The 13,931-nt window shown below is 39.5% G+C and overlaps 1 protein-coding gene across 5 annotated transcripts in view; it reads left to right on the top strand.

Moving 5' to 3' along the window:
* Positions 1 to 13,931, top strand: part of LOC125225094 (beta-arrestin-1) — a 153,839-nt gene that overhangs the window by 14,877 nt on the left and 125,031 nt on the right. The window lies entirely within an intron of this gene.

Below are 13,931 nucleotides of genomic sequence, written 5' to 3'. Positions count from 1 at the left end.
GCATCAACAGCAAGTTATTACGAGCCCTCAAATCAAATATGTTCTCAGAATATTAATAAGCCTGTTCAAGTTTATGTCCCTCGAGTATAAGTCTTCTCACGACCTAATACGTTTATAATTGGCCCCTAAAACATTCAATTTGCAGAGATTTTTGCTGGAGTTTATCTAGAAAGTTCCAGACGAAAGCTGGGAGGCGGCGTGAAATTAAAAGATCTGCTATATGCTTGGGCTTGACCCTCGTTATGAAGGGATCGTGCTTACTCGTACGTAGTTTGACGCAGGATTTTCTTTGATTTGAGGCGATTTCGTGAACTTCTTCGAACGATACGAATGCATTAATAAAGTCGTAATTAAACATAGAATACATCCTTAACTCAACTGTCAAGGGCCACACAAACAATGCATTTCCGGGGATTCAAACCTGCAAGCCACTATGACAACTGATATCTCGCTGATTTTTCGGAAGGGTGATCCAAAATGCTTATTGAATGTGACTCAACGAACATTCACCGAAAAGGAGAGACGGGATGCATTCTGCCCAAACTGATGCAAAAATAACACCAGATTCGAGACGAGTGGAGAAAACGATGGAAATAAATTAAAAAAAAAACGAATAAATCAGTGTCAAAATAACTTAACTTACAACCGTCATTGGTGCATGTTACGCGGATCAGGTCAGGCACACAATACAAGAGTTCAAATCCGACGTCAAGACTCAAGAGTCAGCAGTGAACATAAATGACGCTTGATGTAAGGTTCTCGTTGAGAACAGATGACGTCTGGTTTTTTGAGGCCGTGATCTCTGGCTCATATCGTACGAGTATACTGTACAGATATATTGCATTACAGTTTTAGATCATACTAGCTTTTGCCCGCGGCTTCGCTCGCGATAGAAAGAGACAAAAAGTAGCCTATGTCACTCTCCATCTCTTCAACTATCTCCACTTAAAAAATCACGTCAGTTCGTCGCTCCGTTTTGCCGTGAAAGACGGACAAACAAACAGACACACACTTTCCCATTTTATAATATTAGTATGGATTTTCTCCGAAAAGTTCGTATCTGTCGTGCTAATTTGGTCAGCTTCTTAAACGAGCTTGAAGCTAGGAACATACTACGCGGACGTCCGTCGTAAATCGACCGCGGACGGGGATCTGGACAATGAATATACACTTAACCGTGCAAACTATCGGTCGACGGACGTGGACGTGGCCTTGAGCGCATGGACGTCCGATCGAAATCAGGCTCGCTGGATGTTTTGGTGACCGTGCACACTGATCGGTTGCGGTCGCGGTCGATTTACGACGGACGTCCGCGTAGTATGTTCCTACTCCTAGCTTAATAGACTAGATGCTATAGATGACACGTTTGTGAGTTTTCATGAAAATTTATCTGTAGGAAAAACATTTCGCACTACGACGGCATGTTATCATATCATATTCTTAAGGGGTTGTAATAAGTAAGGGTTGTGTAAGTGTATTATACTTAAGTATAATAAAGAGTACTATCGTACAGTATGCCCTCACCCGCTCCCCGCTGAAAGTGCCGCCCACCCCCTCTCGGTTACCTCACAGTTACAAACGCGACAAAAACGCGAACAGTCGACCTGTCATGTCTCACTCATACAAGCATGGTACGCGTTCACCTACACGAGCTTAGAATGTGTGCTAGAGACGCGCCTCTTTCATATATTTGATCGCCTGTGCCCGAGATGTGCCTGCAGTCAATATCAGAACGGCTCGTATTAACAAAATTTTGTATTATCATTTTTCATAGGTATGGTGCACCGGTGCAGTAGACACATGGCACCCTCATTTGTCCCTGTGCAACTTATACCAAATATGCTTATCAAACATCAGGCAGTTTTAATTTAGCTTCCAACATTGGACACACTTCAAAAATAGCATATTTGGTAAACAGTAAAATATAAAAATGATTATTATAAGTTATTTAAATTATGTAAAATTCTTCCCGCCACTCTTAAACACAAGTATCTATTATTAGTTAATCAGCATGGCAATCAAGAGAGTAACTTATCTGAAATGAGCCAACAACATAACACCAGATCTGTAGCTGCAGGTAAATATGCTGTCCCCAGAGTAAGCAATTACTATGGGGATAGGCTCATTAAAAAACGGTTACCTTATTTACTCAACTCTTTGCCTGTGGCTATTAGAACGGAGAAAAACAAAAATAGATTTAAGAGGGCTTTGTTCAAACACTACCTAGACAAAATTTAGATGCCTCATTTATTTGTGAACTACCTAACCATCTTTGGTAATATACTTATGTAGATCTGTATTCATTACCATGACAACTAATTATAATAATAATAATAAACGGAGATACAAATAATAATAATATATACTTTATTGTGCACCACTTATTAAAAGGAGATTACATTATTAATTATGTACCTTTAGACTCACCCAGATCCCACAGTCAAACTGTGTAAACAGTTTTGGGGGACATTGTATTTACATTTAAGTTTCTATGTAAGATGTTTTATTAAATAAATAAATAAAAAAAATAAAACCGCCTTCAAAAATAAGCGCGTTACAAAACACGGAGAAACTAAAAAGCCAAAAATAATAAACCTTTCAATTCAGATTTCTTATCGTATTGCAATAAGCTTAACATCCAAATTATAAACAAATCAATTATTTTTGTAGTCGGTACCAGACCTGTTCGTCGCCTTGCTATTGCCTGTTTGCCTGCCCCACATAATTTGGATGTTTAGCTTATTGCAATACGATAAGAAATCTGAATTGAAAGGTTTATTATTTTTGGCTTTTTAGTTTCTCCGTGTTTTGTAACGCGCTTATTTTTGAAGGCGGTTTTATTTTTTGTTAAAAAGTTTATTTATTTGTTGATTTTTAGTGGTTCCTAGTGATATTATATGTATCAGTCCGAATACATGTACAGTAGTGAAAGAATTATCCTTTAACTCCTAACCATTGAGGAGTTGACCTTCCATCATCAGCTCAGTTGATTTTTAGTGGTTCCTAGTGATATTATATGTATCAGTCCGAATACATGTACAGTAGTGAAAGAATTATCCTTAAACTCCTAACCATTGAGGAGTTGACCTTCCATCATCAGCTCAGCCACATAAAATTATTACCATCAGACGTAAATACTGGTGTACCTTTGAAAAATAGACTAAAAACATTACATGTGCCTATAACATTTGAAGAGTTCCCTCGATTTCTCCAGGATCCCATCATCAGACCCTGACTTGGTGCCAATGGGACCATCTCGGGGTTATACCGGTTCGATCAAAAAAAAAAATTTTGAAAATCGGTCCACGATTCTCGGAGATATCGAGTAACATACATACAAAAAAAAAAAAAAAAAAAAAAAAAAATTCAGTCGAATTGAGAACCTCCTCCTTTTTTGAAGTCGGTTAAAAATAAAGTATATTAGGAACGCGCTTTGTAATAAAATCTCGGGATATTTTTTCCGCTAGACTGATCAAAGCTTGTGATTCAAGAAAATTCAGGTTTGTCGAGTGATTTCGAGGATTGAAATAACATTATTGTTTTCTACGTTTAATTTATGAATAATATAATCGTTTTCTTTTTTTTTACAGGTAAGTTACCGTGATATAAGTACAACAAAACTGCTGTATATTTTGTAAGTCTTATCAACATGGGCAATATGTAATATGTATGTACATGTATAAGTCCTACCAGTATGTAAATTAAGTATACATGTATGTGATGTATGTAGTTAATAACTACGACTTAATTGAGTCAAAAGGTCCTCCCAGATTTATTCCTCACCCGAATAGATAAAACATGCTGACTTTATGTTATGTAGTGTAACGAAGCGATGCGCGAATGGCGCGCGTGCCACGCATTTTCCAGATCTCGACATTCTCGACACATCTTAAAGGCCGAGTAGAATTACAACGTTTCAGTGTAAAATATCTGGGCGACCGATAAAAAGATTTAGATAAAAAATTAACTCTTATAAATAAAATAAAAAAAACAAAAAAAAACTTAATTTCGGGCCGGGATTCGAAACCCTGACCACCTGTGATCTGTCTGCGAACATTAGACCGACCTCGTACGACTGAGCTACGCGGAGCCGACGCGCGGTCGGCGAAATTAACGACCATATTTTACTTTTACTAACGCGAAAGAAAAACGCATGAAAACTCGAAATTTCGCGTTTTCCGGGATCCAAGGCTACGCTAGAACGATTTTTCACCCCCGAAAACCTCCACATAACAAATTTCGGTTGCAAGTCCGGCATTATAGTCAGTGCGAGCGAGCCCAGCTTTACGTTCGCTATTGTGGTACTAGTATAATTATGTGTGTTTCTTACATGTTTACATACTTCGCGTCGATTTAATGCGAATTATCGTTACAAAACTGACAGCGAGTTAACTTATTGTTAACAACTGTCACTAATTTTGGGTCTCAAATTCTGTAAATTCTCGTAACTCGTAAGCGTCTTCAACTCTTCGAAAGATTTTTGGTCGGCTAGAACCCATTCCGCGTCGATAGATTTAGGGAAACCCAAACGCAACCGCTAACGACACAAATCAGTCGAAACTAAACAATCACCTTGTACCAAATAACTAGAATGTAAATTACCCCAATGACGTCTTCGTCCACTATCCGAGCACATTAGTGACGTCACAACATAACTTCCATTCAACGGCTTATCTGTTTTCGGTCGGCAGCATTCTTCAGTCTACTCGTATTTTATATTTGGAACGTTATCGGGCAACTGGCTGGAACGAGCGTTGTTACTATTGTTACTAGATTCATGTTTAGTCGGTCGTGTAAAGATAAAGGGTTGACATTAGAGTAATTGTCTAAAGTACTGGCAACATGAAGGCAAGCCATTTCAGTACCATTCGCTTGTTGGAGTAGGTAGCTAAAGAGAACTGACGGATTCAGTACAAAAATGTTAAAACTTAAAAGACTTATTAAGATAACAATGTAGGAGGATTTAAAAAAAATCCAAACAATAACAACCTTTGTGAAATTTTACAAATATCATTCTTCTTATAGACAATACATTTTTAAGGTTTTTTATCAAGTTTGTATAGAATGATAGATAGGTCGTTTTGGAAGTTATTCACTGTCACCCATCAAAAGCAGGGATCGGAACCGGTTTCAAAATATCGGTTAATATTGTTCGTAAACAGTTCAAATTTCTGTTCTTTTCACAGAGAACAAATCAATTTCGGTTACCTGTATTCAAGAAGAACAGAATTTATTTCGTTCCGTGAAACTTTATTGAACGGGTTAATAAGATGACACGCTGTAACAAGTTTGACAACAAATTTATTTACATATCTATAACAGCCTCTTCAACCAGCAATACACTGATATTGCACCTTTTTATTGTGAAGTTATAAATCGGTATGTCAGACATTGACATCAATCAGCAATGAGGAGGCACACTGACATTTTATCCCGCCAGGCGGCGCCTGTGCAAGTATCTAGGCATGTCACCGTCATTCATATGTGTGAGAGAGAAAACAAATATCATCTTCTCGCTCTCACGTATGAAATTCTTCATCTGTGCAATTGACTAATAGGGTGGCGCCATCTGTCATAACTTTTGAGTGTGCCTCCTCATTAAATGCAATAATTGATACCTTTAGCCAGAGACTTCGGTAGAAAGTCATATTCATTTATTACATTTTAACTCGAAATTATGAACAAAATCATATTTTATTGTACAAGAAAAGAACATATACACCGTGGGCCTGAATAACCTGAAATATTTTAACCACACGCATTTTTGATGTAAAAACAAAAAATATTCTATGACTTTTGTCATTTTTGAAGCCAAAAATTTTTACTTTTTATTTTTTTTGTATTTTTTTACTCCTTTTGATAGTATTTTCACATAAAAAGTAAATATTAATTTTTTTGAAATGTTTTACTTGTCACATAATCTGCTCAAAACTACTAGGAATCACACGTTACACGGTGTAACAACATTAAATTTTAAAATCTAAATTATAAAATGCAAACATGGAAAAAGTTTGCCCACTACGAGAATCGAACCCGGTACCTCCATATTCCTAGTCAGCGCCCAGACCGCTAGACTACGGAGAGAGATAACTGACCGGACCAAATTATTGAACCGTATCGGAGTGCATTTACCTACACCGAAAGATACGCCTTTTCAAAGATACTTTTAACATAATAGTTTGTAGCTTGACGTCATAAGATTGTCATTCGCACCAAAGTTTCGCTGCCTGCAAATGAGAAAAGAGTCGTTGTATCTCTGACATTGACATCTCTGACGTAGAAACCGGTTAATTTCGTTCAACAGAAACAGATCTGCTGAAGAACAGTTCTCTCATATTAACCGGTTAAAAACCGGTAACCGAAAACAAGAACACTATTTTTTCGGTTTGACGTCTAGAGCCATAACCGGTTTGGTTGAAAATACCGGTATCCGATCCCTGATCAAAAGACTTTGATTGACGTTTTGATGGGATTATGCCCTTAGCTAAAACGTGTTAAAGCCAAGTTCAAAACACTCAATTTTCTCAGAAATATAATAAAGGAAAACCAATTTACCAGCAGCTTAGTACAGCATAAACCTTCTTTTTATCTCTATGCACTTGGCGGGCTTAGGGCGTGGCTTTATCAGTACGTCAGAGAACAGTCGGTTGATTTATAAAAGTGCTTTTTTATGTCCATGCTTGTTAACTGTTGGAGTATAGTAAATAGAATAGTCGAATATGGAAGTATAGGAAATATAAAAATATACCGCTGAAAGCGGGATTACTTTGATTTCCAGTAAAAGTCATATTTCCTCGACGAAAGGTATTTTTATAATATTTTGGTAACCGAGCGTTGTCCTGTAATCCTGTTACTGAGTTCCTGTCGTACTTTGTCGAACCGTAAAATACATATAAGAGCTTGAAATTTTCGGAGATACTGTATTGTTTGTGCGTTTTAAATTTTAATACAGCTTTAGGCCTGAGATACACATGCTTATAGCTGGCACAACTGGCAATTTTTATTTTATTATTAACCCTTAATTGGACAGTGTTCGCTGTGCCGAACATACATTTCAAAAAAATCTACTGGACACATTTTCATCTTTGTTAATTTTTCTTTTGACTCAAATTGTAGCTTTGTATGTTTTTAATTGGTAAAAAATTAATTCATTACCGTCGCAAGATTCGTATGTCAGCAGTGCACGCAAAATCGCGACAAGACGGCAACCGCGAAGTATCATCAAGTTATTTATGACATTATATTAGATTTTTATTGTGTCACATTAATAAAAACGACATTTATCGGTTACCAATGAGGTAATGAATCGAACTAAAGAGTTTCGAGTTTAGTGTAAGTCTTAATTTAGTGTCAGTGACACTTAAAAACTCATGTTCGGGGTGCCGAACACTGCCATCTTCACAGTGAAATAGTAGGTTTGTTGCATGTTCGGTGTGGCGAACACCGCCAGCTACGCAGTGTTTGAGTTCCAGGCTTACATGTTCGTTGTGACGAACATTGCCAACTATTCAGTGGACCTTATACCAAAATATTTCTTTCGCAAAAGAGCACAAATGTAAATTACATTAATCTTACATCTAAATACATTAAATTAATAATTATCTCTAACCTAATTACGCACATCCCGATGCAAAAGTACCTACCCGTGCTCTTAACGCATTACCGTGTTGAACCGTGATGACCTTTGCATCAGGAAGGTCCTACAGAGAGGATTCAGACCCCTCTTTCTCATGAGTCTTCCCACTTCCCCAAAAATACCATGGCCTCCGTACACCAGAACCCGCGCTGTAAGGCATCTATGCCCAAGGTTCGCTTCACACAAAGTGTAATTAGGCGTGCACTTTTTGCCCACAATATATAATGTCAACAAGTCCAATGGGCCTGGTGGTATACCAGCTATTGTGCTGAAAACGTGCGCTTCTAACCTAAACCTGGTTTTAACGCGCCTATCTTCGCTTTCATACTGCTCAGGTAAATGGCCGTCATCCTGGAAGTCTGATTGAGTTCATCTAATCGCAAAGAAGGGTGTGATCGCACAAACCCTACACACTATCGACCCATTGAGGCCCAGATGAGAGAACCCCTCTTCTCTCCAAGGTAATGGAGTAAGTGGTTAATAACCAGCTCTTAGCGTACCTGAAGAGCACCAGCTTATAGTGACCGGCAATACGGCTTCCGCCATAGTCGTGGCGCTGGTGATCTTCTGGTATAGTTGACTCATAGTTGGACCACCGCCATTGAGAACAAGGGAGAAGCCCTGGCAGTTAGCCTGGATATCGCTACCAGGTTTTTGATAGAGTTTAGCATAAGACGCATCTTCCAAAGCTCCCCTCGTACGGGCTCCCAGAAGGGCTTTGCACGTGGGTCGCCAGCTTTTTACCTGGGCGAAGCGTTTCAGTTTTCATCGACGATCAGAAATCCGGCCGATTAACGGAGGGGTACCCCAAGGATCTATCCTATCACCGAACCTGTTCATCCTTCATATCAATGATGTGCTAGTAACTAGCATTATCTATTATTATTCGGATGACAGCACAGGCGATAGCCAGTACATAGGTAGTGCAAATGCCTATCGTGAACAGGTTTCCGAATGCAGAATGCAACTTGTGTCTCAAATCGAGGCCTCTCTTGAGCAGGTATCTGAGTGGGGTAAACATGATCTCGTCGAGTTGAACCCCAGTAAGAAGTTTTGCATATTTTCCGCATATAAAACCGTATTTGACATAACATAGCGCCTAAATTCTAGGACATTCCCTTACCGTCTCCAAGAGTATACTGGAATATTTGGTGTCAACATTACGAAGGAAGTCTAGTTTCGGGGTCACAAAGTACACAAAGGGCACACAAAGTGTAAACAATACTTTTATGTTCATTTTCTATGAATAAATTTGTATGTTTCTTAAAATTTACATAGTAGATTAATGTTTCTATGTCTGCCAAATTAAGGGTTAATGGGCTTACTCTGGCCACTGACTAGCCAAAGGCAAAGACGTGACCTCCGATGGCGTGAGCTCACCCAGAAGATGCCTGTTCACCCTAGATTTGAAGGTTGCCGGGTTATATGTGCTCGGAAATATGCATGCCCGCCACGTACAAAATACTTAATAAGTGCCAACTGTCATTTGCCAGTAATTTTGTACGCTGGTGTGGTGTGGATGTCCTATAACTACCGCACCAACAAAAGTCCAACTGTGGTCTAAAATCTAAATTCTTTCGTGTTCTTAAAGAGTTTCCGTCATTTTTCTAATAGTTTTTCTATCACTACTCGTCGGACCATTTAGCTATGTTGACACACTCGACCAGTTCTTGCAATATTCAGGTTAATCCAACAAAAGGTCTCCTGGGTGATTAGTTCTCCAGTTTGCGAATGAGGCCGAGTCGATAACTCGATGAGTTCGCTGATTAATTTATCCAATATCCTTAGAAAAGACGTTTATTTGAAGGTTGTTAAGACCTTTTGGATATGCGTAGGAAATTTTGGTCCCAAGTTAATTAATACGTTGATCGAAAATGCCCCAAGGGTCGGATGGAGGCTTTTATCGTATTTAGCAAATGTGAGCAAGTTTGCAGTCGTTTTCGGTTGACTAATGACCTTTAATTCTGTAAAGAGGCGTGAGTAGGCAATACTTTATATGGCGTAAGAAAGGGATCGACCTTCAAAAGTCATACTAATAGAGAGTTATGTTGTAGTTTAATAATTATGCATTAGGCAGCGTTCCCACTTAAGCGTCGCGTGTCTCGGGGCGCGCAACGGACGTCCGCGCCACGCCGCCTGAATGTAATTCAAAAAACGTCTCCTCAGTACATTTTGTATAGGAAGGACGTAAGACGCGTCGCCAAGCGGCGCGGCGTTTTTTGAATTACATTCAGGCGGCGTGGCGCGGACGTCCGTTCCGCACCTCAGGACATGCGTCTCTTAGATGTGGCCGGTCACTTAGGTAGCTAAAGCCTGACCAGAAATATGTGACTACGCGCCATGTTGCGGAATTTCATTAGAACTATTTTCTTCATACTAAACTCAACTGTAATCTCATACATCCGACAATAGTCATATATTTCTAAAAACTAGCAACTCACAATTAAAAAATACTTGTGTAATTGCTCACATAAAACCCAGCAGCTCCCGAATATAGAGATCAGCGGAGATTATCGGCGGAAATTCACAAACGGGACTCATTCTTGTAGAAACTTGTTCGACACTTTACTGAATTTAACATGTGCAGAATTACCAGAAGGGAAGACCAACTGGTGGCCGCCCGGTGGGTCGACCCAGATACCGCTGGGAAGATAGTGTGATGGCGGATCTGTAGTAGCTACAAGTCGATTATTGGCAAGAAGCTGCGAAGGATCGAGATAGGTGGCGTGCTCTCATTTTGGAGGTCAAGATTATCTTTGAATCGCAGAGCCATATTAGTTAGTTTTAGTTAGAATTACCAGAAAGTCTCGTCTTAGGGCCGGTTGCATCAAACCGTCTGTCACAGTTAAAGCGTTCATTCAATTTTATTGTATGGGAAGTCCCATAGACGTCTGCTGTGTGACGATGATGTGTCTGTCAAATGTGGTTGATGCAACTGGCCCTTAGTCTTCATCCAACTGCACGGGTTGTGTTTATATCGCACTTGCTAAGCCTGCTGGTAAACAATCACGTAGCCTTAAACCGCTTGTCTAGTTCTGAGCCGAAGAGCGTGACCTTCCAGATGTCGGTCAAGCAGGGATTATCACGGCTTAAAACACTTCGCGGCTAGGGTTGCCATTTGTCTAAATTCCTCCTGATATGTATTGTCAGGGTTTTTTGTCTATTGTCAAGGTTGCGGAGGTTTGTGAGCTTTAACTAACAATAAACCATTAAAAATCTTCAGCAAATCACTATTTAGCCATGTTTGGTAGAAATCGATCCACTACGTCCGGATTTTTTTTAAATTTAAATTTTGTATTGTGGTCATTACAACCTGTGATTGCTAGTATAGCACAATACAAAATTAAAATTTAAAAAAAATCCGGACGTAGTGGATCGATTTCTACCAAACATGGCTAAGAACACTCCGACAAATAAAAAAAAAAAGATTTAAATCGGTTCACCTGTTTGGGAGCTACGATGACACAGACAGACACACAAAGACAGTCAGGCAGGCAGACAGACACGTCAAACTTATAACACCCCGTCGTTTTTTGCGTCGGGGGTAAAAACTGATAGATACGGAGACCTAAGAGATGCCATTTGAGTTTGGAAATGAAATCCAGCGAGTCTAGACGATGTCCAGAATGACAAGATTTGTACGGTTATACTTGAGAATCCGAACTTCTGTCAAGAGATTCCATGTGTTCGTATGGCAACCTTAAGCCTCCTAGAGCGTACACACAGTAAGTGCTAGCATTCGTTCGCTAGGATAAAAGGATGCGGGCTTTGCTGCCTATATAGAACTAGGTATAATCTGAGTAAAAAATCGGGTTTTGTGCAGGTTACATTGGTTTGATATCTTTAGATGCCCGAAGTTCATCTGCAATACATAGGAAACGTGTCGCGCGTTGTTTTGTCATAGCTATTATTATACAATGGGAGGATGCGTTATGAATAATATGAATACAATCTAGCGAGAGCGTGTGTACCTAGTTTAACTTTTGCATTTCATTAGCTGCTCGCATCGTATATCCCTTGCCTTTGTGTATCTAATTCGTTACAGGTGTTGCAAAGGGATCCATCTGATCCTGATGCCTGTGCCTGGCACGAAGCAGCTCAATTAAAACGAAACTATTTACACAGTGTACATATCGTGCCAAGAGTTATAAGCTTGATCCTGTAGTTGTATCTAAATTCAATTAGCAACAAGTCTTGTCCGCAGCCATGATACATATTTTTACTATCAGCATCATCACACCTGGTGTCCATTTCCCATATCCACGAAATAAAAACTGTTTTAACACTAACCGCAAAACCACTCTATTTTACTGTCCATTTGGGTCTGCAAATCAAATTTGCGAGCAGCTCGCCCGTCGGGAGCGGTTGCCGTTCCAAGTTCCATCGGCTGCAAGGAGTTTTGAGAGCGACGTCATAGTAAATTTATGCGGTACAGTTTTCTGCTAAAAAAAATGTTTTAAAATGTAGATTTTTTTCAGTGGAGTCTGCTGGCTCTTAAGCTAAAGATTTTAGTACCTCACCAAGAGAGAGACAAGTAACTAAGTTTTAAAACTGGACTGTGACATAGAGTTCTCTAACTCGAACGGGTCATTGAATCCGCGTGCTCGCGCAGGGGAAGCGATACGACCAGGGGGCCGATTTTTGAGTCTCACTGTCACTAAAATACCGGTTGAAAACGGTGAATTGCCTATTATTTTCAGTGACAATTTTCTGAATTCGAACGCCGTGAGACTCAAAAATCGGCCCCCAGGGGCGGCACTATCTTTCTCAAAAGACCTATTTTCCAATTTCACACAACGATGTGACTTAGACATGTGTAACCTATTTCGGGAAACATTTTCATAAGTAGCGGTCTTCAACTTTGAACTTTCAAGAAACTATCGCGGTAACCGAAGACAATTTCAAGAAACCGTTCAGCTTTATTAAAGACAGCGGAGATTTGCAATTGTGGATCCACAGGCACTACAGGCAGCTTCATAATGCATTTATGAAAACTGCAATATCACATATAGGAGTCCATTTACGCTAAGTATTAGGCATCGGAGTGGCAATGTGTAATTGTGTATGTGCAATTTCAAGCGCTGTTTAATTCTGGGCTTTATTTACTACTATTGACTTGCAATTCTTGCAAATTACACATAATGAAATCTGATATTTTTAAATATGACGTACTAGACATGATTTAAAAATGATTTTAGGATTTTACAAAATAAAACCACAGTCTTGGACTAAATTATGTATTTTTTTGTACAAAACATAGTCAAAACGCCACATAAATACAATAAAAGTAATCTACAGAACTGCACTGAAATTTTTTTTTTGTTTCAAATTTGGGCATGGTGTTCCTTGAAGCTAATCTTGTTTTTATTAACCCTTCCCTGGCTGTTTTATCACACAGCAGAACTGATGCTTCTGTTGTTATTTTAACTGCCCTTTCTACAGCTTGCGTATGGTTAGGAAGATGGGATAAACATGTTGCGGCATCCTTCCAAGTGCATCTCGCGAAATCTTTGATGTCGTCGTCGGTCAGATTTTGCAATACTGGTGGTATTGTTATGTTAGTTGTGTTCCAGTTTATAAGATCAACATATGAAGTGGCATTGAGGTTTATCTTGGGAACTTCAAAAAGCCTTGGTATAGAAGATAGAGTCGATGTTCTTGCTTTCAAAATCCTCTGAACGGCAAGCTCTTGCACATCTTGTTGCTCGTCGGTTAACATTGACAGTAAAAGGTTTTCCGGGTGAGCTGCGTAAGCGTTTCTGCGTAACACCGGATTAACGATTTTTTTTAGTTTAGCAGGTAAATACCGGGAACGTTTAACCTCTTCATAAAAATGACGAGCCGCATGTTGACAAGCTGGAGCCGATTTAATGATGAACCACACTGGCGCGTAAACTTTCATAACAAAAGTAGCCAGTATGATCAAATTTTGAGTCGGTTTATCTGTAGCAACGTACAAGCGTAAAATTCTATTGGCTCGCGTAAGCCATCTTGCATGCGATAGTTTACCCGGGGACTTGTGCACTAAGTCGTCGGGAAAGTTACCACAGGAGACAGCTGAAACAATCCTGAGTAAGTATAACTGATCTGTGCTTAAATCATTGCCTGCTGGGGGCAAACTTACTTTTATAGGCTTGAACGATACGACTGGCATTTTCTCGCAGTTTTCCAATAGTTTACCTATGGCTCCGGTATATGTTCGAGGGCCAGACGTAGCCCCATCAAGGTGAAGAAAAACATGTCTCAGCGGTAACTCGTTCATGTGAAGTAAGCACACTATCCATTGGAGGGGTCT

Source organism: Leguminivora glycinivorella, chromosome 4, assembly GCF_023078275.1.
Source record: "Leguminivora glycinivorella isolate SPB_JAAS2020 chromosome 4, LegGlyc_1.1, whole genome shotgun sequence".
NCBI classification, from domain to species: domain Eukaryota; kingdom Metazoa; phylum Arthropoda; class Insecta; order Lepidoptera; family Tortricidae; genus Leguminivora; species Leguminivora glycinivorella.
The sequence above is the reverse complement of the archived record's forward strand: the minus strand, read 5'-3'. Positions and strand labels throughout refer to the sequence as shown.